Source organism: Schistocerca americana, chromosome 3, assembly GCF_021461395.2.
Source record: "Schistocerca americana isolate TAMUIC-IGC-003095 chromosome 3, iqSchAmer2.1, whole genome shotgun sequence".
NCBI lineage: Eukaryota > Metazoa > Arthropoda > Insecta > Orthoptera > Acrididae > Schistocerca > Schistocerca americana.
This window is the reverse complement of record NC_060121.1, coordinates 35696170-35718974: the sequence shown is the minus strand read 5'-3', so window position 1 is coordinate 35718974 and position 22805 is coordinate 35696170. Positions and strand designations below refer to the sequence as shown.

General features: G+C 43.1%; 1 protein-coding gene across 2 annotated transcripts in view; it reads left to right on the top strand.

The window, feature by feature from the left end:
- The first annotated feature begins 10750 nt into the window (after positions 1–10750).
- LOC124605189 (activated Cdc42 kinase Ack) overlaps positions 10751–22805 on the top strand; it is a 509613-nt gene continuing 497558 nt past the window's right edge. For both annotated transcript variants that reach the window (XM_047136704.1, XM_047136705.1), the window contains exon 1: positions 10751–11197. The gene's annotated coding sequence lies outside the window, so the exon portion shown is untranslated. The remainder of the gene's footprint in view (positions 11198–22805) is intronic.

Genomic DNA, 22805 nt, shown 5'->3' with positions numbered 1-22805 from the left:
AAAACAGTTATAAAGTAAGGAACGATCGCTTCTTCAGGATGCAACAATGAAGGCCATCCTCCGCATTAACGCTGCGAACACTTTGACGCCTGATATTTCCGATCTTGCAATGAAAAGAAAATTTCAAACTACGGAGGCCCAATAAATTTAGTATGCAATTTCTTGTAAAACATTTGTTTCTTATTTATTTCCTGAAGATCGTATTTCCTGGTGTAGCACGTCACCACGTCTTAGCAGCTAAGAGTGTGAGGTTGTCGATCTTGTAAGACGCAGCTGGCACATCAAAACGCTTGCCTTGCCGCCTGCCTCAGCCAGCCGTGCCACGCGCCGGCGTGCCGGCCCACTTGACTGGTCACAGCGAGCGACGCGGCTCCCTGGAGCAGGGAGCGGAGCCCACGAGCTGGAACAGCCTGCTCTAGAAGCACATAAATTTGTGTCTAGTTCTTCTTACACCCCTCACAATATGTGTAACAGGTGGTGGGTTTTGGGGAGAAATCGTCTCCTAAGGGGAAAAAAATTAACCTTTCTAACCAGAAGTAAAAAAAAATCGTTTTAGCATTCCCCCAGGAACATATCCACTCCCAGAAATTTTATCCCTCTTCAGAGAAATGTTTTTATGAATTAGATTCTGCTCTTCAGCCATATAATATTATACAGGGTGATTAAACTTCCAAACCGCTGTAGAAATAACGCCACTGGTCAGAATGACGTAAAATTGCAACGAAATATTATCAGAGAAGGGGAAAAACGTATTGCAGAAGAAAAATAAATAGTTACAAAATGTAGCAATAGTTGGCGTTGTAAGCATCATAGTTTAATAGTGATCGACTACAAATGACAAATGAATCATAAAACAATACCTACGTTTGACGTTAAACTGCTCAGTGTGCGTGGGTGTACAGGTGTGATACTGTTAGTTACGTAAACCCATACACCACGGCAAGGTCATATCACATTGGATGGGAAAAATCTATTTTTAATTGTCCTGAGGCCATAAACCACATAAAAAGCATTACTCACATCGGTGTTTAATTGTCCTGAGGCCAAAAACCACATAAAAAGCATGAATCACATCGGTTTTTAACTGACCTGAGGTCAAAAATCGCATAAAAAGGACCAGTCAAAATCAAATCGGATTATAAATTTCCGTGTGACTGGCGTAAAACATTTTCAATATACTGTCCACCGTTTTCTGCAACAAATTGAGATCGATAAACAGCATGTTCCACAACTGATCAAAGTATTGCAGTAGTGCAGGAGCAGTGCAGTGGGGAGTCGCATATTTAGCTATCATATTTGTTTTGTAGTTTGAGTCTTAATTTCTTTCCGAGTGTTTGTGCGCTTGCATATTTAATTACATAAAATCCTTGCGTATTCTCGTATTTGAGAGGAGTTATATTGCTTATTAATATAAAGTATAAATTCGCGGAGTCGTTAGTCAGTTGTTTGTTTTGGACAGCCAGTGCTTTCTGTTTATTTCGTAGAGTCAGTTAGCTGCAGACAGAGGCCAGTGCAGTTTCATCTGTGCTTGCAGAGTGAAGTGTGCAAGCAGCAGTAGCAGAAACTAATCGTATATTCAGTATTTCGTATTAGTTCCGCAGGTTTAATTCAAATTACTTTGTGTGTTTGTGTGCTTACGTGGTGAGATTTTTCGGATCTTTGCGTATTTTCGAATTAGAAAGGGGTAGTATCAAATTTTAATAATGGTAGAGTGTAACATCGCATAGGCAGTTGTCATTTGTACTAAGACAGGAGTAGGATCACTTTGTAATATCTGTATAGTGGCGTAGTCGTGGTCATTTGACTGCTGAGTTCGTAAGTAATTGTCCATGTATCGCAGCTCAATCTGGCGCTGGTGACGCAACTGTGCAGTCGCATATTGCTGTTTTATTTGTAGCAACTCTATACGTCCAGATATTAGCAGTAGGATGGATAGGGTGTGTGCGTGCTGTGTGCGGACGCAGGAGGAACTGGCCGCGGTTCGTGAGCAGCTGAACGTGCTGTTGGCCACGGTCAGCCCGCCTTCAGGCTGCTGCCTCGAGGTGCAGCGACGGCGGAGGGTCTGGCGCGTCGCTTGAGACACCCCAGGTGTCGCTTGCTGCGTCCGCTGACTCAGCCGCCGAGGCACCTTCTAGTGTACCCAGCGCGTTGGGGCCGCCCTCACCTCAGGGTGAGTGACGGACTGCAACGCGATAGCGTCGCTCGAGGCAGAGGGTCAATGTGGAGGCTGGCTGGCTGGCCTCGCCCGTTCATCCTGTCAGTGGGCTCCTTCAGCAGGGCCCGAGCAGGCACACGGGGGCAAAGGCTTGCTGGTTGTTGGGAGCTCCAACATTAGGCGGGTGATGGAGCCTCTTAGGGAAATAGCGTACAGGGCTGGAAAGAATTTCAACGTGCACTCGGTTTGTCTGCCGGGGGACCTCATCCGAGATGTGGAGGCGGCCTTGCCTGCGGCTATCGAGCGTACGGGGTGCAGTCGTCTGTAAGTAGTTGCTCACATCGGCACCAATGATGCCTGTTGCTTGGGTTCTGAGGCAATCCTCAGTTCGTACAGGCAGCTGGCGGATTTGGTGAAGACCGCTGGCCTCACACATGTGGTAAAAGCAGAGCTCTCTATTTGCAGCATCGTTCCCAGAGTGGATCGGGGTCCTTTGGTTTGAAGCCGAGTGGAGGGTCTCAACCAGAGGCTTTGTCGACTCTGTGACGGTCTTGGCTGCAGATTTCTAGACTTGCTCTATTGGGTGGGGAATTGTAGGACGCCCCTAGATAGGTAAGGGGTGCACTTCACAAAGGAAGTGGCTACTTGGGTAGCAGAGTACTTGTGGCGTGCACATGGGTTTTTTTTTAAGCTAGGCAGTAGTGCGAGGTGTCCTGATGAACATTCACCAGTCAACGTGCAGGCATGGAAATCAGAATGCGCTCAGTGTAAAGACACTTCAGTTATCAAGATATTAGCAGTAAATTTTCAGAGTCTTCGGAATAAAGTTCCTGAATTTACTGCCCCCCAGGAAGCGTGTGGCGTACAAATTATTCTCGGGACTGAGACCTGGCTGAACCCTGAGATAGGAAGTTCTGAATTATTTAGTGAGGGTTGGAATGTGTATCGGAAAGGCAGATTAGACACCGTAGGAAGTGGTGTCTTCATTGCAGTTGACAAAAATATTGTGTCTACTGAGGTCAAAGTGGAGTGTGATTGTGAAGTTATCTGGACACGTTTAACAGGGCTAGGAGAAATAAAGCTAATTGTTGGGTGCTATTACCGGCCATCAGGTTCCACCATGACAGTTCTAGAATCATTCAAAGGGAGTCTACACTCTGTATCGCAGAAGTACCTGGATCATGCTATATTAGTCGGAGGCGACTTCAACCTACCTAGTATAGACTCGGATGTCTATAGATTCATTACAGGTGGTACAGACAAGCCGTCGTGTGAATCACTTTTGAACACATTATCCGAAAACTGTCTTCAGTAGCTAAATCGACAGCCAACGCGTAACAGAAATATTTTAGATTTGGTAGCCATGAACAGACCAGACCTCATCGACGGTGTCAGTGTTCAGACAGGGATTAGTGATCATGATGTTGTCATTACGACTATGGTTACGAAAGTTAAAAAGTCGGTCAAGGAGGCTAGGAGAGTATTCTTACTAGAAAGAGCAGATAAGCAGTTGTTAGCATCCCACTCAGTGAATGAATCGACTTCATTTACCTCCGGTACGATGGACGTGGAAGAATTATGGGCAAATTTTAAACACATTGCAAATCACGCATTGGAGAAGTATGTACCGAAAAAGTGGGTTACGGACGGGAAAGACCCACCGTGATTTAACAGCGCAATTCGGAGAATGCTCAGGAAGCAAAGACAGTTGCACTCGCGGTACAAGAAAGATTGGGAGACTGAGGACAGGCAGCCGGCCGAAGTGGCCGTGCGGTTCTAGGCGCTGCAGTCTGGAACCGCATGACCGCTACAGTCGCAGGTTCGAATCCTGCCTCGGGCATGGATGTGTGTGATGTCGTTAGGTTAGTTAGGTTTAACTAGTTCTAAGTTCTAGGGGACTAATGACCTCAGAAGTTGAGTCCCGTAGTGCTCAGAGCCATTTGAACCATTTTGAGGACAGGCAAAAGTTAGTAGAGATTCGTGCTGCTGTAAAAAGAGCGATGCGTGAAGCATACAGCTACTACCACCTTCATACCTTAGCAAAAGATCTTGTTGAAAACCCAAGGAAATTCTGGTCTTCCGTAAAATCGGTAAGAGGGTCGAAGGTGGTGGTGGTGGTGGTGGTTAGTGTTTAACGTCCCGTCGACAACGAGGTCATTAGAGACGGAGCGCAAGCTCGGGTTAGGGAAGGATTGGGAAGGAAATCGGCCGTGCCCTTTCAAAGGAACCATCCCGGCATTTGCCTGAAACGATTTAGGGAAATCACGGAAAACCTAAATCAGGATGGCCGGAGATGGGATTGAACCGTCATCCTCCCGAATGCGAGTCCAGTGTGCTAACCACTGCGCCACCTTGCTCGGTGAGGGTCGAAGGCTTCCATCCAATCACTCATTGATCAGTCTGGCCCGGCAACGGAAGACAGCAAAACGAAAGCTGAAATTTTAAATTTAGCATTTGATAAATTTTTCACGCAGGAGGATCGTACAAACATACCGCCGTTTGAGTCTCGTACAGATTCCCATATGGAGGACATAGTGATAGACATCCCTGGGGTTGTGAAGCAGCTGAATGGGTTGAAAATAAATAAATCGCCAGGTCCTGATGGGGTTCCAATTCGGTTTCACATAGAGTACTCTACTGCATTGGCTCCTTACTTAGCTTGCATTTATCGCGAATCTCTTGCCCAACGTAAAGTCCCGAGCGACTGGAAAAAAGCGCAGGTGACGCCTGTATATAAGAAGGGCAGAAAGATGGATCCTCAAAATTACAGAACAATGTCCTTAACATCGGTTTGTTGCAGGATTCTCGGACATATTCTCAGTTCGAATACAAAGAATTTCCTTGAGACAGAGAAGTTGCTGTCCATGCATCAGCACAGCTTTAGAAAGCACCACACCTGCGAAACGCAACTCGCCCTTTTCTCACATGATATCTTGCGAACCATGGATGAAGTGTATCAGACAGATGGCATATTCCTTGACTTCTGGAAAGCGTTTGACTCGGTGCCCCACTGCAGACTCCTAACTGAGGTATGAGCATATGGGATTGGTTCCCAAATATGTGAGTGGCTCGAAGGCTTCTTAAGTAATAGAACCCAGTACGTTGTCCTCGATGGTGATAGTTCATCGGAGGTGAGAGTATCATCTGGAGTGCCCCAGGGAAGTGTGGTAGGTCCGCTGCTGTTTTCTATCTGCATAAATGATCTTTTGGATAGGGTGGATAGCAATGCGCGGCTGTTTGCTGATGATGCTGCGGTGTACAGGAAGGTGTCGTCGTTGAGTGACTGTAGGAGGATAAAAGATGACTTGGATAGGATTTGTTACTGGTGTAAAGAATGGCAGCTAACTCTAAATATAGATAAATGTAAATTAATGCAGATGAATAGGAAAAAGAATCCTGTAATGTTTGAATACTCCATTAGTAGTGTAGCGCTTGACACAGTCACGTCGATTAAATATTTGGGTGTAACATTGCAGAGCGATATGAAGTGGGACAAGCATGTAATGGCAGTAGTGGGGAAGGCGGATACTCCATTAGTAGTGTAGCGCTTGACACAGTCACGTCGATTAAATATTTGGGTGTAACTTTGCAGAGCGATATGAAGTGGGACAAGCATGTAATGGCAGTAGTGGGGAAGGCGGATAGTCGTCTTCGGTTCATTGGTAGAATTTTGGGAAGATGTGGTTCATCTGTAAAGGAGACCGCTTATAAAACACTAATACGACCTATTCTTGAGTACTGCTCGAGCGTTTGGGATCCCTATCAGATCGGATTGAGGGAGTGCATAGAAGCAATTCAGAGGCGGGCTGCTACATTTGTTACTGGTAGGTTTGATCATCACGCGAGTGTTACAGAAATGCTTCAGGAACTCGGGTGGGAGTCTCTGGAGGAAAGGAGGCGTTCTTTTCGTGAATCGCTACTGAGGAAATTTAGAGAACCATCATTTGAGGCTGACTGCAGTACAATTTTACTGCCGCCAGCTTATATTTCGCGGAAAGACCACAAAGATAAGATAAGAGAGATTAGGGCTCATACAGAGGCATATAGGCAGTCATTTTTCCCTCGTTCTGTTTGGGAGTGGAACAGGGAGAGAGGATGCTAGTTGTGGTACGAGGTACCCTCCGCCACGCACCCTATGGTGGATTGTGGAGTATGTATGTAGATGTAGATATTTCCAGGGTCACGTTCAGAATGTGTTGCAATATGTGCCTTCAGTGCAGCTATGTTTGCAGTCAGAACACTGAACACATCTTTCAGATAGCCCCACAGTCATAAGTCACACAGATTAAGATCAGGGGATTGGGATGACCAGGCTGTAGGGAAATGGCAGGCGATAATTCTAGCATTTCCGAAATAACGGTTCAGCAGCTGCTTAACTGGATTTGCTATGTGTGGAGATGCGCCATCTTACATAAAAATGATTACTTCCACACATCCACGCAGTTGGAGAGCTGGAATGACGTGCTTGCGCAAAAGGCACTCATAGTGCTTACCAGTGACAGTACAGGTAACAGGACCGGAAGCACCCGTCTCTTTGAAAAAATATGGCCCTATGGTAAATGGTGCCGTAGACCCACACCATACAGTGACCTTTTCAGGATGAAGTGGTACTGGTTGATTTGCGTGTGATTTTCCATTGCCCATCTTCAACAATTCTGTGTATTAAGATATCCTGTCAGATGGAAATCTTCCACGGCCAATCATTGTCCACTTCTATGCGAGCAAGAAATTCTAAAGCAATCTTCCCTCTTGCTGGCAGGTCAACAGGATGCAACTCGTGCACATGGGTAATTATGTATGGATAGCAAAGAAGGATGTTTCGTAGGATTTTACGCACCGTGCTCACGGGTATGTCCAATGTTCGGGCAATTCTCCATGCACTACACGTTTGCACACCACCATTCGACCACTCCTGCATTGCTGTGGCCACGGCTTCCACTGACGTCGGATCAGTTTGTTTCCCCCCTCTACCAGGTTGCACACCAAAAGAACCTGTCTTTTCGAATTTCCGATTTATTTTCTCCAGACACACGGCAGTCATCGGAACCACGCCTTTTTGCAAACCCTTCTGTGTCGGGAACTTCAGCAGAGAGACGTGTGCACAGTCATCACTCTTGTAATAGGCCTACAGCTTTACAAGCGGACAGTCCTGGCGAACATCGCAGACGCGAAAGTAGGAAAAGCCGTGTACCTGGCGTGTTTATACTAGGTTGTATGGGTAGTGCACATGACAGGAATTTTCATTTACGCACTCTGACACATACGGCGCCATATGTTGATCAATTTTCACACTGTTGTTTTCCTCTGTCATACGTTTTCCCCCTTCTCCGATAATATTCCTTTGCAATTTGACGTTATTCTGACCGGTGGTGTTATTTCTACAGTGTTTTGAAAGTTTATCTTTAACTATAATCAACCCGTATATTGTTCACTATGGCTGGCGAATCATCTGGATTTTGGGCACAGGATCAGGGCCTTTAGCATGTCAACATCTACATGTACACAAATACTGAGTAATCCACCGTGCATCGCGTGGCAGATGGTACCATGTACCATCACTAGTCATTTTCTTTCTATTCTACTCGCAAATAGAATGAGGGAAAAACGACTATCTATACAGGGCTATTCAAAAAGAAGGAACAGTTTTCAAAATTTATTGCTCCCAAACTACAAAAGAGAGAAACAGAATTCCAACTTTCGTGGAAAGAGTAAAGTTCAAATTTTTATCCATTCAATGTCAGCAGCATGTGTTACACGACAAATACGAAAACGGTGGCTCATTTTCTACCACAAACGAAGCTACTGATCTCTCGTTATCGAATTCACAGCTTCAACAATGCGAAGTTGCGCACTTTCAATAGTGTCAGGCACAGAGGGGATGAAAACGCTATCTTTTATTTAACCTCAGAGGTTAAAGTCACAACATGACCTGGGAGACCACCGATGATGAAGTTCATCTTCTGCTCCTCCTCTTCCAATCAAACATCTTGGAATGCTGTCATTAAGGTAACGTCGGACGTGCTTAGAGAAATTCCCACCTGAGCAGTACTCGAGAACAGGTCACACTAGTGTCCTATACGCGGTCCCCTTTACAGATGAACCACATTTCCTAGAATTCTCCCAACAAACCGAAGTCGACCATTCGCCTTCCCACCCACAATCCCCACATGCTCGTTCCATTTTGTATTGCTCTGCAACGTTATGCCTAGGTATTTACATGATGTGACTGTGTCAAGCAGTATGTGTATGCTGTATCCAAAAATTGTGGGGTTCGTTTTTTGTACTCGTCTTCATTAACCTACATTTTTCTACATTTAGAGCTAGCTGTCGTTCATCACATCAACTAAAAATTTTTTCTACGTCATCTTGTATCCTCAACAGTCCCAGTAACAACCTATAAACTGCAATATGCAAGTCTGCGAACAACTTGCGGATAAGAGAGCTCACTGTGCTGGGGAAATAGGCTTAACTTTTAAAACAGCGGATATATGTTGAGAGGATGTCTTTGAAGCTGCCAGATAAGTCGAAAAGCTAGTGCCCTTTTTTCACATCTCTAACTCTGTCCAGGGCACGTCTGCATTTTTGTGCTATGATAGGAGTTTTTTCATTCTGGCTCCCAATTCTTACTCTGCCATAATTTTGAATTTAGATTTCCATAGCTTGGCAACCGATGTAGATTTTTGTTGACTCAGGCAACGGCTGACTGAGGATAGGTGTTTTTATTGTTTTAGGAACCATGTTGCTTATGTTCTGACAAACGAATAAAGCTTTCAAAAAACCAACAGGGGGCCATTAATTACATGTATTTATCCCCCCTCTTGCAAAATTTGAAACGATTTGCCCAAAATTGAAACACAGAAGCGCTGTGCATAAAAAAACCAAGAAACGTATTTTTTACACATACAAGCCGAATGTAGCTAGATTTTTTAAAGCAAGTTTTCAGTTTTATCGTAAGAATACATTTTTATTTATTTGATCACTTTAAACTGTATCTGAGAGGTCAGCTCACGTAAGAACGAATTTTGTGTGCTACATTTAGCTCGACTTTAAACTATCATATATCAACAACAAGTAAAGATTACTGGATTAAAAAATCCCTTTTGACTTTATCCATTCATTACCTTCGTAAAAAGTTTGAACTGATTCGTACAAGATCAAAGTAGAGAAGTGCCGTGCTTCAAAAACTCCCAGAAAAACGTGTTTTTTGTATGTTTTGCACTTAAAATCCGAACAGTACGCATGCAAATTGTACCATCAGTGCTATTTTTCTGGGGGGACGCTGGGGGATGCGTACCCCTAAACGTTTTCGTCGACAAAGTAATTTTTTTACTATGTTGAGAATTTGGAAGAGTGCCAAAGATTTATTTCACGGATGTAAATTTTTTATTTATTTTTTTCGTGTTGGTAATTGCAATGCGAACGATACCAGTGCAGTTTTTGGTGGGAAAAGCGATGTCATTGACTGTTTAAAGCTTTTCAAAGCTGCGGCAACCGTTCTCGACAACTGAATCGCTGGCAGCCATTGTACGATACCATTTTATTTTATTGTTCAGGGGTTGATGGGAATCGCATGCTTCATTTGAGGTGATGTAAACTGAAGTGTTCGATACCACATTCTCTTGTATGTTTGGGTGTTTCTCGGTATCGCCTGCTTCATTTGATTGTCAACTGAAGAGTCTGATTCCATTTTTTTTTGTAGTTCGACATGTTGATGACGTCATGGCTAAAAGCAGACGGGTGGCATCCCTTGCTTCAGTTATAAGTAATTTTCGCTGCATTATATCCAATCTCGGAGTACCCTCAAACTTTTTTTTTTTAGAAAAAAAAGCACTGTGTACCATTATCTATGTATTAGTTTTAATCCAATTAAAATCTTATGCAAAAGGAATTAATCGAATTGTACAGTCTGCCTGGGCGCCAGCTCTGGCTCATCGTTCAAACTTTGCTCAATATATAACACAACTACAGTAAGACAGATGTTCGAATGGCTAGACAATGGCCGCTGATCCGGACTATAGCAAAAACTTGTGACCCCATTTTCCTAGCTCAAATAGGAACCGAGCACCATGACACTCTCCCTTCCTCCTCACCCACTCCCGCACCCCCCCCCCCCCCCCCCCCCCCACCGCCTCCGCCACACAATATCGATCACCGATCCTGAGGGCGGCCTTTTCGGAGATACTTTTAGAGCGCTTTCGCGCTGTAGCGATAATATAACGCTTTTCTTTTACGAATGTGTTTAATTTCAGTTCTTTCAGTGACGCTACTATGTTCTTGTAAACATCAAACTGACTTCGTATTGTGGGTCACAAGAAGACCATATAATTGGTATTTTTCCTCTAAGCGCTGTTTACTTCATAAACCAGCATCTGTGTTCGATGTTCGCTAAAGGATGTAAAACACCACAAATAAAACTTCTGCACCCTGCAGTTGGCGTAAAAGATTGAAAACTTATCTCACGGCACGAGAAAATACAGGGCAACGTGAGCAGGAGTCACTATTTACGTCGTTTCGTCAGAGGATACCTGTTCAGGCTGTTCTTGATACAGCCACGGCCGCTTCCATCACGTTGTAACTTGCTTGCGAATGTCTTTGGAATCGGAACTGATTTGATTTGTCTAATTGAATAATGACATACTTGTTAAAAGCGCAGTCAAAAGTCAAGCCAAAATAAGCGGTGGAATGTGTGAGAGTGTTTATGTGACATTGTTTCAGCCAAAATAAGCGGTGGAAGGTGTGAGAGTATTTACAAGACATTGTTTCAAAGTATCTGCCATTCAGATGCGCCTTGAAAAGGATGTGCGTCTGGAAAAAGAGGAATTTCAGTTCTGAAACCGTAGCAGAGCTGAAGTAGACAAACAAGTATAATTTATTAAAGAGCAGTCGTGAAACTGCTTTTGATTACACTTAGTTTCCAATGTCCTGCATAGTTTTGTATTTTTCCTGAAGCAACTATGACAGTACAAAGGCAACATTACGTGCCAACTTACGTGTGTTGGTAGGCTGAGGAAGACGTTTGAAGACTGGAGGAGGAATAATTTGGTGAGTTTATATTTAAGCACTGTTTGAAATTAAGCCTCAAGATACACAGTATCAGCGTGGTAAACGGACAAAATAAATCGACATACAATGAATTTATTGGATAAGATATGTAGGAAAATGTAATACTGCGATTCGTACCTGTCATGTAACGCTGTAATTTTGAAAATGTATTTATTTGCCTTTCAAACTTAGTCCTAAAGCATCCTACAGTAATGATTAAGTTAGTGTGGGTTGGAGTAATTTACTTAATTATGGCTGTATTGGTGGCTACTAGTAAGCAATTCCTTGTATTTGCAATTGTTCCCGGAGGCGTACCCTTCCGCATTGATTGATTGACAACGTTGTGCTAAATATTCAGACGCGATGAAAAAGAATCGTATTGTAAATTTACTAGAGAAATATTGCGAAGTTAGAGAGCCCAACGCTTCGAAGTCCGCAGGAGACACTCAAACGCCCCCAACTTCACTTCCACTCCTCTTGTTGAACAATGTTGATGGTAGCTGTATATTCAGTTCAACTCATTATTTGCTGTTTGCACAAATAATCGTTTTCAGCATTGCCTAAGTTAGCATTGTTTTGCCCATCCCACTCCATTAAATTTTCTGTGAAACCTAAATTAATTGATTCCACAATTCCCCCTTTTATCGATCATAATTGTGGCCGAAATTCATTATTTCCACAATTATGCAGTTTTTCCCAGTGCTTGTCATTAGCTATCAGAGAAGGAACAGTGGGTTTGTAAAGACTGCTGTTAAGATCCTGGCCAGTTGCTATATTGTTTGGCATATTTTTATTTTGTTATATAGAAGTAAAAGATAGCAAAAGGCAGGCTGAAGTTTTAAATTCCATGTTTAATAAATCGTTCACATGGGAGAATGGTATAAACTACTGTCCTTTGACTATCGCACAGAGTCCTGTATCGAAGCCATAGGGTCCCAGATATGTGACTGGCTTGAAGACTTCTTAAGTAATAGAGCCCAGTATGTTGTTCTTGATGATGAGCATTTATTGGAGACAGGGGTAACATCAGGAGTGCTCCAGGCAAGTGAATACATAAATGATATGGCTGACAGGTGGGCAGCATTCCAGCAGTTCTTCATTGATGATGCTGTGGTGTACAGGAAAGTGTTGAAGATAAGTGACTGTAGTTTGATACCAGATAAAATTTCTAGTTGGTGTGATGAATGGCAGCTGGCTCTTAATGTATAAAAGTGTAAGTTAATGTGGATGAGTAGGAAAAATAAACCTGTAATGTTCAGATACAGCATTAATAGTGTCCTTATTGACACAGTTACATCATTTAAATATATAGGCATAACGTTGTGAAGCAATGTGAAATGGAATGAGCATATGAGGATTGTTGTAGGGAAGGTGAATGGTCAACTTCGGTTTATGGAGAGAATTTTAGGAAAGTGTAGTTCACCTGCATATAGGACCCTAGTGTGACCTACTCTTGAGTATTTCTAGACTGTTTGGGATAGACACCAGGGCAGATTGAAAGAAGACATCAAAGCAATTCAGAGGCGATCTGCTAGATTTGTTACCAGTAGATTCGATCAGCATCCAAGTGTTATGGATATGCTTTGGGAGCACAATTGGGAATCCCTGGAGGAAAATGACATTGATTTTCAAGAACACTACTGAGAAATCTTTAGAGTACCAGCATTAGAAGCTGACTACAGAATGATCCTACTGCTTCCAACATACATTTCTCGTAGGGACCATGAAGATAAGATGTTGTTGTTGTTGTGGTCTTCAGTCCTGAGACTGGTTTGATGCAGCTCTCCATGCTACTCTATCCTGTGCAAGCTTCTTCATCTCCCAGTACTTACTGCAACCTACATCCTTCTGAATCTGCTTAGTGTATTCATCCCTTGGTCTCCCTCTACGATTTTTACCCTCCATGCTGCCCTCCAATGCTAAATTTGTGATCCCTTGATGCCTCAAAACATGTCCTACCAACCGATCCCTTCTTCTAGTCAAGTTGTGCCACAAACTTCTCTTCTCCCCAATCCTATTCAATACCTCCTCATTAGTTACGTGATCTACCCACCTTATCTTCAGCATTCTTCTGTAGCACCACATTTCGAAAGCTTCTATTCTCTTCTTCTCTAAACTATTTATCATCCATGTTTCACTTACATACATGGCTACACTCCATACAAATACTTTCAGAAACGACTTCCTGACACTTAAATCTATACTCGATGTTAACAAATTTCTCTTCTTGAGAAACGCTTTCCTTGCCATTGCCAGTCTACATTTTATATCCTCTCTACTTCGACCATCATCAGTTATTTTACTCCCTAAATAGCAAAACTCCTTTACTACTTTAAGTGTCTCATTTCCTAATCTATTTCCCTCAGCATCACCCGTCTTAATTCGACTACATTCCATTATCCTCTTTTTGCTTTTGTTGATGTTTGTCTTATATCCTCCTTTCAAGACACTGTCCATTCCGTTCAACTGCTCTTCCAAGTCCTTTGCTGTCTCTGACAGAATTTCAATGTCATCAGCAAACCTTAAAAGTTTTTACTTCTTCTCCATGAATTTTAATACCTACTCCGAATTTTTCTTTTGTTTCCTTTACTGCTTGCTCAATATACAGATTGAATAACATCGGGGAGAGGCTACAACCCTGTCTCACTCCTTTCCCAACCACTGCTTCCCTTTCATGCCCCTCGACTCTTATAACTGCCATCTGGTTTCTGTACAAATTGTAAATATCCTTTTCGCTCCCTGTATTTTACCCCTGCCACCTTCAGAATTTGAAAGAGAGTATTCCAGTTAACATTGTCAAAAGCTTTCTCTAAGTCTACAAATGCTAGAAATGTAGGTTTGCCTTTTCTTAATCTTTCTTCTAAGATAAGTCGTAAGGTTAGTATTGCCTCACGTGTTCCAACATTTCTACGGAATCCAAACTGATCTTCCCCGAGGTCCGCTTCTACCAGTTTTTCCATTCGTCTGTAAAGAATTCGCGTTAGTATTTTGCAGCTGTGACTTATTAAACTGATAGTTCGGTAATTTTCACATCTGTCAACACCTGCTTTCTTTGGGATTGGAAGATAAGATAGGCTACGTGAAATTAGGGCTCATATGGAGGCATATAGATAGTCAATTTTTGCTCGCTCTGTCTGGGAGTGGAACAGGAAAGGAAATGACTAGTTGCAGTACAGGGTGCCCTGTGCCACGTACTATATGCTGGCTTGCGTAGTATGTGTATAGATATAGTCTTATCAGTAGAGATGAGATCTCTGGAGTGATCTCACTTTGAAATGTTTCGTACTCAATACTTTACCTGCACTTTTTAGTAAGGGTTCAAGTATTTGTTAGAGGCTTGGATGTTTGACAGGAAGTACTTTACATTGACACGTTTATGCTTAGTGTTTTGTCTGTGCCACAGGCTGTCCTGTGGAATATGGATGAAATTGTGAAGACCTTAGGGTCATTCCATGTCAAGTCATCCAGACCTTGACATCCATTATCTAGTTGTGAACGGAGATTTTGTGTACTGCTTATATATCTCATATCATGAAATTTTGCCAATTTTTATTGCTTTATGTACATTCTGTTGGTAGCAATTGCTGAAAATGGGATGCAATGTGTTACTTCAAAGCAAACTAAAAATCTGAAAATTGGCTACAGTTTTTAAACAAAATATGGTATGCTGACAGGTTTTTCCCTGAACATCCTTTCAGACATGTAGTTTCTGAAAACATGTTCAAATTGTCCAATTAGATTTTTGTAAATTAATTTTATTTAGTTTTATTTTTAAATTAGAAAAATATTTTGAACAATATATATATATATATATATATATATATATATATATATATATATATATATATATATATATATATATATATTGGTGGATGGATGTGTGTGCGAGTGTATGAGTGTATACCCGTCCTTTTTTTCCCCCTAAGGTAAGTCTTTCCGCTCCCGGGATTGGAATGACTCCTTACCCTCTCCCTTAAGACCCACTTCCTTTCGTCTTTCCCTCTCCTTCCCTCTTTCCTGATGATGCAACAGTTTGTTGCGAAAGCTTGAATTTTGTGTGTATGTATGTTTGTGTTTCTATCGACCTGCCAGCGCTTTCGTATGGTAAGTCACATCATCTTTGTTTTTAGTTATATTTTTCCTTCGTGGAATGTTTCCCTATAATAGAGGGAAACATTCCACGAAGGAAAAATATAACTAAAAACAAAGATGATGTGAAGGCTTGTGTCTGTATATGTGTGGATGGATATGTGTGTGTGTGTGCGAGTGTATACCCATCCTTTTTTCCCCCTAAGGTAAGTATTTCCGCTTCCGGGATTGGAATGACTCCTTACCCTCTCCCTTAAAACCCACATCCTTTCGTCTTTCCCTCTCCTTCCCTCTTTCCTGATGAGGCAACAGTTTGTTGCGAAAGCTTGAATTTTGTGTGTATGTTTGTGTTCGTTTGTGTGTCTGTCGACCTGCCAGCGCTTTCATTTGGTAAGTCACATCATCTTTGTTTATATATATATATATATATATATATATATATATATATATATATATGAATATAATAGAGGGAAACATTCCACGTGGGAAAAATATATCTAAAAAGAAAGATGATGAAACTTACCAAACAAAAGCGCTGGCAGGTCGATAGACACACAAACAAACACAAACATACACACAAAATTCTAGCTTTCGCAACCAATGGTTGCCTCGTCAGGAAAGAGGGAAGGAGAAGGAAAGACAAAAGGATATGGGTTTTAAGGGAGAGGGTAAGGAGTCATTCCAATCCCGGGAGCGGAAAGACTTACCTTAGGGGGAAAAAAGGACAGGTATACACTCGCACACACACACACATCCATCCACACATACACAGACACAAGCAGACATTTTACAAATTATCCTTTTGTCTTTCCTTCTCCTTCCCTCTTTCCTGACGAGGCAACCATTGGTTGCGAAAGCTAGAATTTTGTGTGTATGTTTGTGTGTCTATCGACCTGCCAGCGCTTTTGTTTGGTAAGTTTCATCATCTTTCTTTTTTTATATATATATATATATATATAAAAATAGAGGGAAACATTCCACGTGGGAAAAATATATCTAAAAACAAAGATTCTGTAACTTACCAAACGAAAGCGTTGTTACGTTGCTAGAGACAATAACACACACACACACACACACATTTCAAGCTTTTGCAACCCACGGTTGCTTCATCAGGAAAGAGGGAAGGAGAGGGAAAGGCGAAAGGATGTATGTTTTAAAGGAGAGGGTAAGGAGTCATTCCAATCCTGGGAGCGGAAAGACTTACCTTGGGGGGAAAAAGGGACGGGTATACACTCGCGCACACACACACATCTCCACCCGCACATATACAGACACAAGCAGATATCTCACTTTTGATAGATTGATTCTTTCATCAAATATTATAGCAGGTTATGCAGTTATCACAGTCAGACCGTATATTTTGCACCCAATTTTCCTGCTACCAGTGTCATCGTTACAACCACACTCTAGAGTCCTGTCGAGACCCAGCCAAATGCGTAACCTGTGTTAGGGATGCTCACGAGGACTTTTGTCCACCTCCTTCTCGCCGCTTTATCAATGGCTGTGGCGACCATGCTGCCTCCTCCTTGAGATTGTCCCATGTGTCTCAATGAGTGGGCTGTCCAGGAGATGTGGGTATAGGAAAAAATGCCTTACCCAGTCGCTTACAAGCTACTGGCTAATTGCATTCCCTGCATTCCAACATCCGGCACTTAAAGTACTGTTCTTGCTACATCTTGCTCCATGAAGGACATGGACTCACAGACATTCAACCTCAATTTCAGCCCTGCGGTTGTGAAATTATCCAGTGTCATCGTAGCGTCTCCGTCTCCTCGTCCAGCTGGGCAAAAAGCCACCAAACCTTTGCCTCACAGAGCAAAGTCACCAGCTACATGACCGGCAGGGCAAAAAGGACAGAAGGAATACTCCTGTGAAGGCTTCCAACGTCCCTCCAACCAACAAACATCCGAGTCTTTCTCTGCCAACTGGAAAGGCTCCAAGAAGTCAAACAAAGGCAAACTGTTTTCTTCTTTGCCGGCTTGGAGAACTTCTTTGACTGTGTCACCATGTGATACCCTCACCTGGCCAACCTTCTACATCTACATCCATACTCCGCAAGCCACCTGACGTTGTGTGGCGGAGGGTACCTTGAGTACCTCTATTGGTTCTCCCTTCTATTCCAGTCTTGTATTGTTCGTGGGAAGAAAGATTGTCGGTATGCCTCTGTGATTTTATCCTCGTGGACTCTTTGCGAGATATACGTAGGAGGGAGTGATATACTGCGTGACTCCTCGGTGAAGGTATGTTCTCGAAATTTGAACAAAAGCCCGTACCGAGCTACTGAGCATCTCTCTTGCAGATATTCCACTGGAGTTTATCTATCATCTCCATAACGCTTTTGCGATTACTAAATGATCCTTTAATGAAGCATGCTGCTCTCCGTTGGATCTTCTCTATCTCTTCTATGAACCCTACCTGGTATGGATCCCACACCGGTGAGCAGGATTGAAGCAGTGGGCGAACAAGTGTACTGTAACCTACTTCCTTTGTTTTCAGACTGCATTTCCTGAGGATTCTTCCAATGAATCTCAGTCTGGCATCTGCTTTACCGATGACTAATTTTATATGGTCATCCCATTTTAAATCACTCTAATGCCTGCTCCCAGATAATTTATGGAATTAACTGCTTCCATTTGCTGGCCTGCTATATTGTAGCTAAATGATAAAGGATCTTTCTTTCTATGTGTTTGCAGCACATTACACTTGTCTACATTGAGATTCAATTGCCATTTGCTGCACCATGCGTCAATTCGTTGCAGATCCTCCTGCATTTCAGTACAATTTTCCATTGTTACAACCTCTCGATATCCTATAGCATCATCCACAAAAAGCCACAGCTATCTTCCGATGTTATCCACAAGGTCATTTATTATTATTATTGTTGGCAAATTTTCCCTAAAAGGAAATCGTTAAGCTTATGACTTTGAAGGCTTGTTCTTCTTGTCCTTCCAGTACTCGTTCATTCTCTTGGAGAGGGCCTCTTTTCTCTCCTCAGACCATTCTTGTTTGGTCCGCTGTTTTAGCGCTTCTGACTTTACTTCCCAATTGTCTATGTGTTTTCGGAAGGTGCTTCTGTCTGTGGTGTTTGTGGTGCCAATTGCTTGTAGGTCTTTTCGGACTCCTTCCATCCAGGGTGTCGAGACTTTAAGTGTCTTGATGTGTTCTAGAATTTTCTTGGTGAGTCTTGTTTCAGGGAGTCTATCTAAAAGTCCGTAGAATTTAAGGCGCCTTTTTCTCATATCGTTCTCGATGTTCTAATATGCTTCTACTGTTGAGTTCTTCTGTAGTCTGTAGCCATCTGGTGTGGGTCTTCCTCCTAAAATTTTCCTCATGATTTTGCGTTCTTCTTTTTTGATTTCTTCAATTTTGATTTTCCTGTTGAGTGCTAGTGTTTCGCTGGCATACAGTACGGCGGGTTTGGTCACTGTCTTATAGTGTCTGATCTTGGTGTTTCTGGAAATGCATTGTTTGTTGTAGACGTTTCGTACCATGCCTAGTGATTTCCGTGTCTTCTGTTGTCTGTCTTCGTAACCCAGTTTCTCTGTTCCAGTCGGTTCGATGATTTCGCCTAGGTATCTGAAGTGTGTGACCCCTTTAATTTTGCCGTACTTGGTTGTGATGTCGTCGCCTTCTCTTGTTAGGACTTGCATTTTTTCAAAAGAGATTTGTAGGCCGATTTTCTCGGCGCATTCTTTCAGGATTTCGATCTGTGTTTTTGCTGATGTTGGGTCATAGGTCAGTATCGCTAGGTTGTCTGCGAATGCTAGGTAAGGGATTTCCAGTCTTTTCCTTCCTAATGTGACTGGTCTCCAGGTGTTTTGTCTCCTGACTTCAGCTTCCCATTCGCTCATTACTTTGTCCAGGACGATGTTGAACAATAGCGGGGATAGTCCATCTCCTTGTCTTAGGCCAGTGTGGATTTCAAAGGGGTCCGAGATTTCGCCCATGAATTTGACTTTGGATTTTGTATTGGTTATTGTGTGTTCGATTAGTCTTTGGGTCTTTTGGTCTAGGCCTTTTTCTCTGAGGATTTGGATGAGGGACTTTCTGTTGATCGAGTCGTAAGCCTTTTTGAAGTCGACGAAAGTGCAGATGATTTTTTTGGGGCTTGTCATGTGGGATTTTATGATTGATTTCAGGTTGAAGATTTGTTCGGGGCAGGCTCTGTTGGGTCTGAAACCCGCTTGGTATTCCGAGATGGCGGGTTCCAGTTGTCCTTGCGTTCTGGTGAGAAGGCAGGTTGATATAATTTTGTAGATGACCGGTAGCAGGGAAATTCCTCTATAATTGTTTGTGTCTGTCCTGTCACCTTCCTTGTGTAGCGGGTGAATGAGTGCGGTCTTCCAGTCGTCAGGTATGATTTCGGTTGTCCAGGTGTTCTGTATGATTTGTGCGATTTCGTTTAGCGAGTTTGGTCCTAGGTTCTTCAGCAGTTCTGCCGTTATTCCGTCTTCACCGGCTGCCTTGTTGTTTTTCAGTTTCTTTATGCAGTGGAGGATTTCTTCTTTTGTTAGTGATGGTGAGTCTTCCGGTGCATTGGCCGGTTCTCGGGGTTCGAAGGTTGAGTTAGGTTCCGGGCAATTTAGTAATTTTGAAAAGTACTTCGCGAACTCTTCACAGTTTTCTTTGTTGGTAAGTGCCAGTTTTCCGTCTTCTTTTCTGAAGCAGAGGTTCTGTGGTGAGTATCCTTTGACTTGGTTGGCGAACGTCGTGTAGAAATCCCGTATGTTGAAATTTCTGAAGTCTTCTTCGATGGAGTTTAGCTGATCGTTTATGTATTTGCGTTTCTCTTGTCTTATTGTTTTTGATGTTAGTCTTCGAATTTCATAGAAGTTGTCCTGTGTTTCTCGTGTTTTGTTCTGTTGTAGTTTGTGAAAGCTGTTCTTCGATTTTGTAGGGCGATTTCGCAGGTAGTGTTCCACCGAGGGTGCCTGGGTTTTCTAGTCAGCGGGATCAGTTCTTTGGCTGCGTTCACAATTTTTTGTTTAAAGCTGGTCCAATCTTTCGCCTCTTGTTTTTCCCAGTGTTCTGTGATGTTCGATTCTCTGATCTTTCTTGTATCAAATTTCGGTGAGGTCAATTTCTTTTTGTGTTGTCTTCTTGGTGTGAGTTTGATTTTGATTCTTGTTAGGTAGTGGTCCGAATCTATGTTGGCGCCTTTTATCACTTGGACGTCGTGGATTTCTTTGTGGTATTCATAGGAGATTGCCACGTGATCTATCTGGAATTCGCCTAGTGAGTGGACTGGTGATCGCCACGTCTTTTGTTTCTTGGGCTTTTTCATCAGGGAGGTTGACATGATTTTGAGGTTGTTTTGCTGGCAGAGTTCGATCAGTCTGGTGCCGTTTTTGTTGGTGAATTTGTGTGCAGGGAAATTTCCTACTGTTTTTCTGTAGCGTTTTTCTCTGCCGATTTGTGCGTTGAAATCGCCTAGTAGAATTTTCGCGTTGTCTTGGGGTATTTTTGCCAGGGTGGTTTCGAGTTTGTCCCAGAATTTGTCTGTTTCTTCTGGTTTGTCCTTGTTGTCTGCGTTCGTGGGGGCATGTACGTTGATGAGGGTGTAGTTCTTGTTGGCGTGTTTGATTCGCATGGTCATGAGCCTGTTGTTGATCGCGTTGACTTCTTTTACTGAGTCTAGGATGTTTTTGTTTACTGCGAAGGCCATGCCGAGGAGTGCTCCTCCTTTGCCGATTTTCCTGTTGGTTCCACTCTTGAAGAATCTGTAGTTTCCGTAGTCTATTGTGTCTGAATCCGTGTATCTTGTTTCTTGTAGCGCTAGGATCGAGATCTTTTGACTGGTGAGTTCCGTTGTTAGATTGTGTAATTTTCCCGTTTGCATTAGTGTCTGTATGTTGAAGGTGCCAAAGTATGTGTGTGTTTTCTTGGGTAGTTTGCCAGAGCGCTCCGACTCGCCCTTTAGTACATCTCCAGGTCCCCCAGAATCCGAGTGCCTGGTTGCCGTCTTGCGACGGGTGGATCGTCCACCTGGGGTAATGTTGTTTTTAGGTGTACTTGCCATTATGCTTGTAATTCTTCTGGCTTGCGCCAGTTTGGTAGAACCAGGGATTTTCAGTTCCTGGAGCTCGTATCAGCCGCACCATTGGTGACAGACGCTGGCCAGAGTACCGGTGGTTACCACACAGACGTGTCTGGGCTTTTGTGTTAGTTTTCTTCGTTTTGCCGGTTTTTACTCCGGGTACTTATCCTCGGGGATGTGATAGTTTTGGTCCGCCCCGAGTATTTGATTTCCTCGGTGCCACCCATATCTGGGAGGCTTTCCCCTATCCGCCACCTGGGGAGGCGCCCGATGGAGGATCTATCAACCTCACACGGGACAAGGTCATTTATATATATTGTGAATAGCAACGGTCCTACGACACTCCCCTGCGGCACACCTGAAATCACTCTTACTTCAGACATCTCTCCATTGAGAACAACCTGCTGCACTCTGTTATCTAGGAACTCTTCGATCCAGTCACACAATTGGTCTGTTCTTACTTTATTCATTAAACGACTTTGGGGAACTGTATCAAACACCTTGCGGAAGTCAAGAAACACGGCATCTACCTGGGAACCCGTGTATATGGCCCTCTGAGTCTCGTGGACGAATAGCTCGAGCTGGGTTTCACACAGTCGTCTTTCGAAACGCATGCTGATTCCTACAGAGTAGATTTCTAGTCTCCAGAAAAGTCGTTATACTTGAACATAACCTTCTTGTCGCCGGTGTACACCATCAACTGTTTTTCTGCCTTGGACTCCACAGATCGACAGAAGGAGAATGCTGATGCCTCAGTAGATCTGATGGAAGAGGAGCCCCCAGTCTCTGTGCCCTGTAACAGTGAGTTTTTGAAGGTTGGCACTTGGCATCCATCGAGTGACACCCTTTCATTTTTTTTTTCTCTCTTCCCCTCTCTTCATTTTTTTCACTTTCTAGGTCCTATCACGTGTCTTACCTGGCAACTCGCTGGATGTTGCTCCTCAATGTCCTATGTGCTCTCAGGGGGAGTAGATTGTACCACCCTTTTCATGTTGTGCCAGTCCTTTGTCCATTCAAAACTAGATTATGTGTGTTTTATTTATGCGTCTACACGTCCGTCCCTCTTACGCTGTCTCAATATTATCCACCATCGTAGCATCCGTTTGGCCACTGGCGTCTTCTAAACTAGCTCAGTTGAGTGTCTGTATGCCACCCATCCCGTGCCGCCTCCTTTGATGACTCCTTTGAACGCAAGTATGGGATTCGTTCTGTGTTATCTCCTGGAGAGCACGTTTGGCTTCTGCTCCAGCAGCTTAACTTCACGCTATCTGCTACTTTTCCGATGGGTGTGAATCCTTCACCACCTTGGCTTTGTACGACAGCCCTTGTTCACCTTGGTTTTCATTTGCTTCCTAAGGACACTACTCCAGCCTCACTCTATCGCCATAAGTTTCATGACCTCCGCACGGAACTTCGCAGTAGTGACTGTGTGTACACTGATGGCTCTCGGACTGACCGTGATGTCAGATGTGCCTTCGTCAT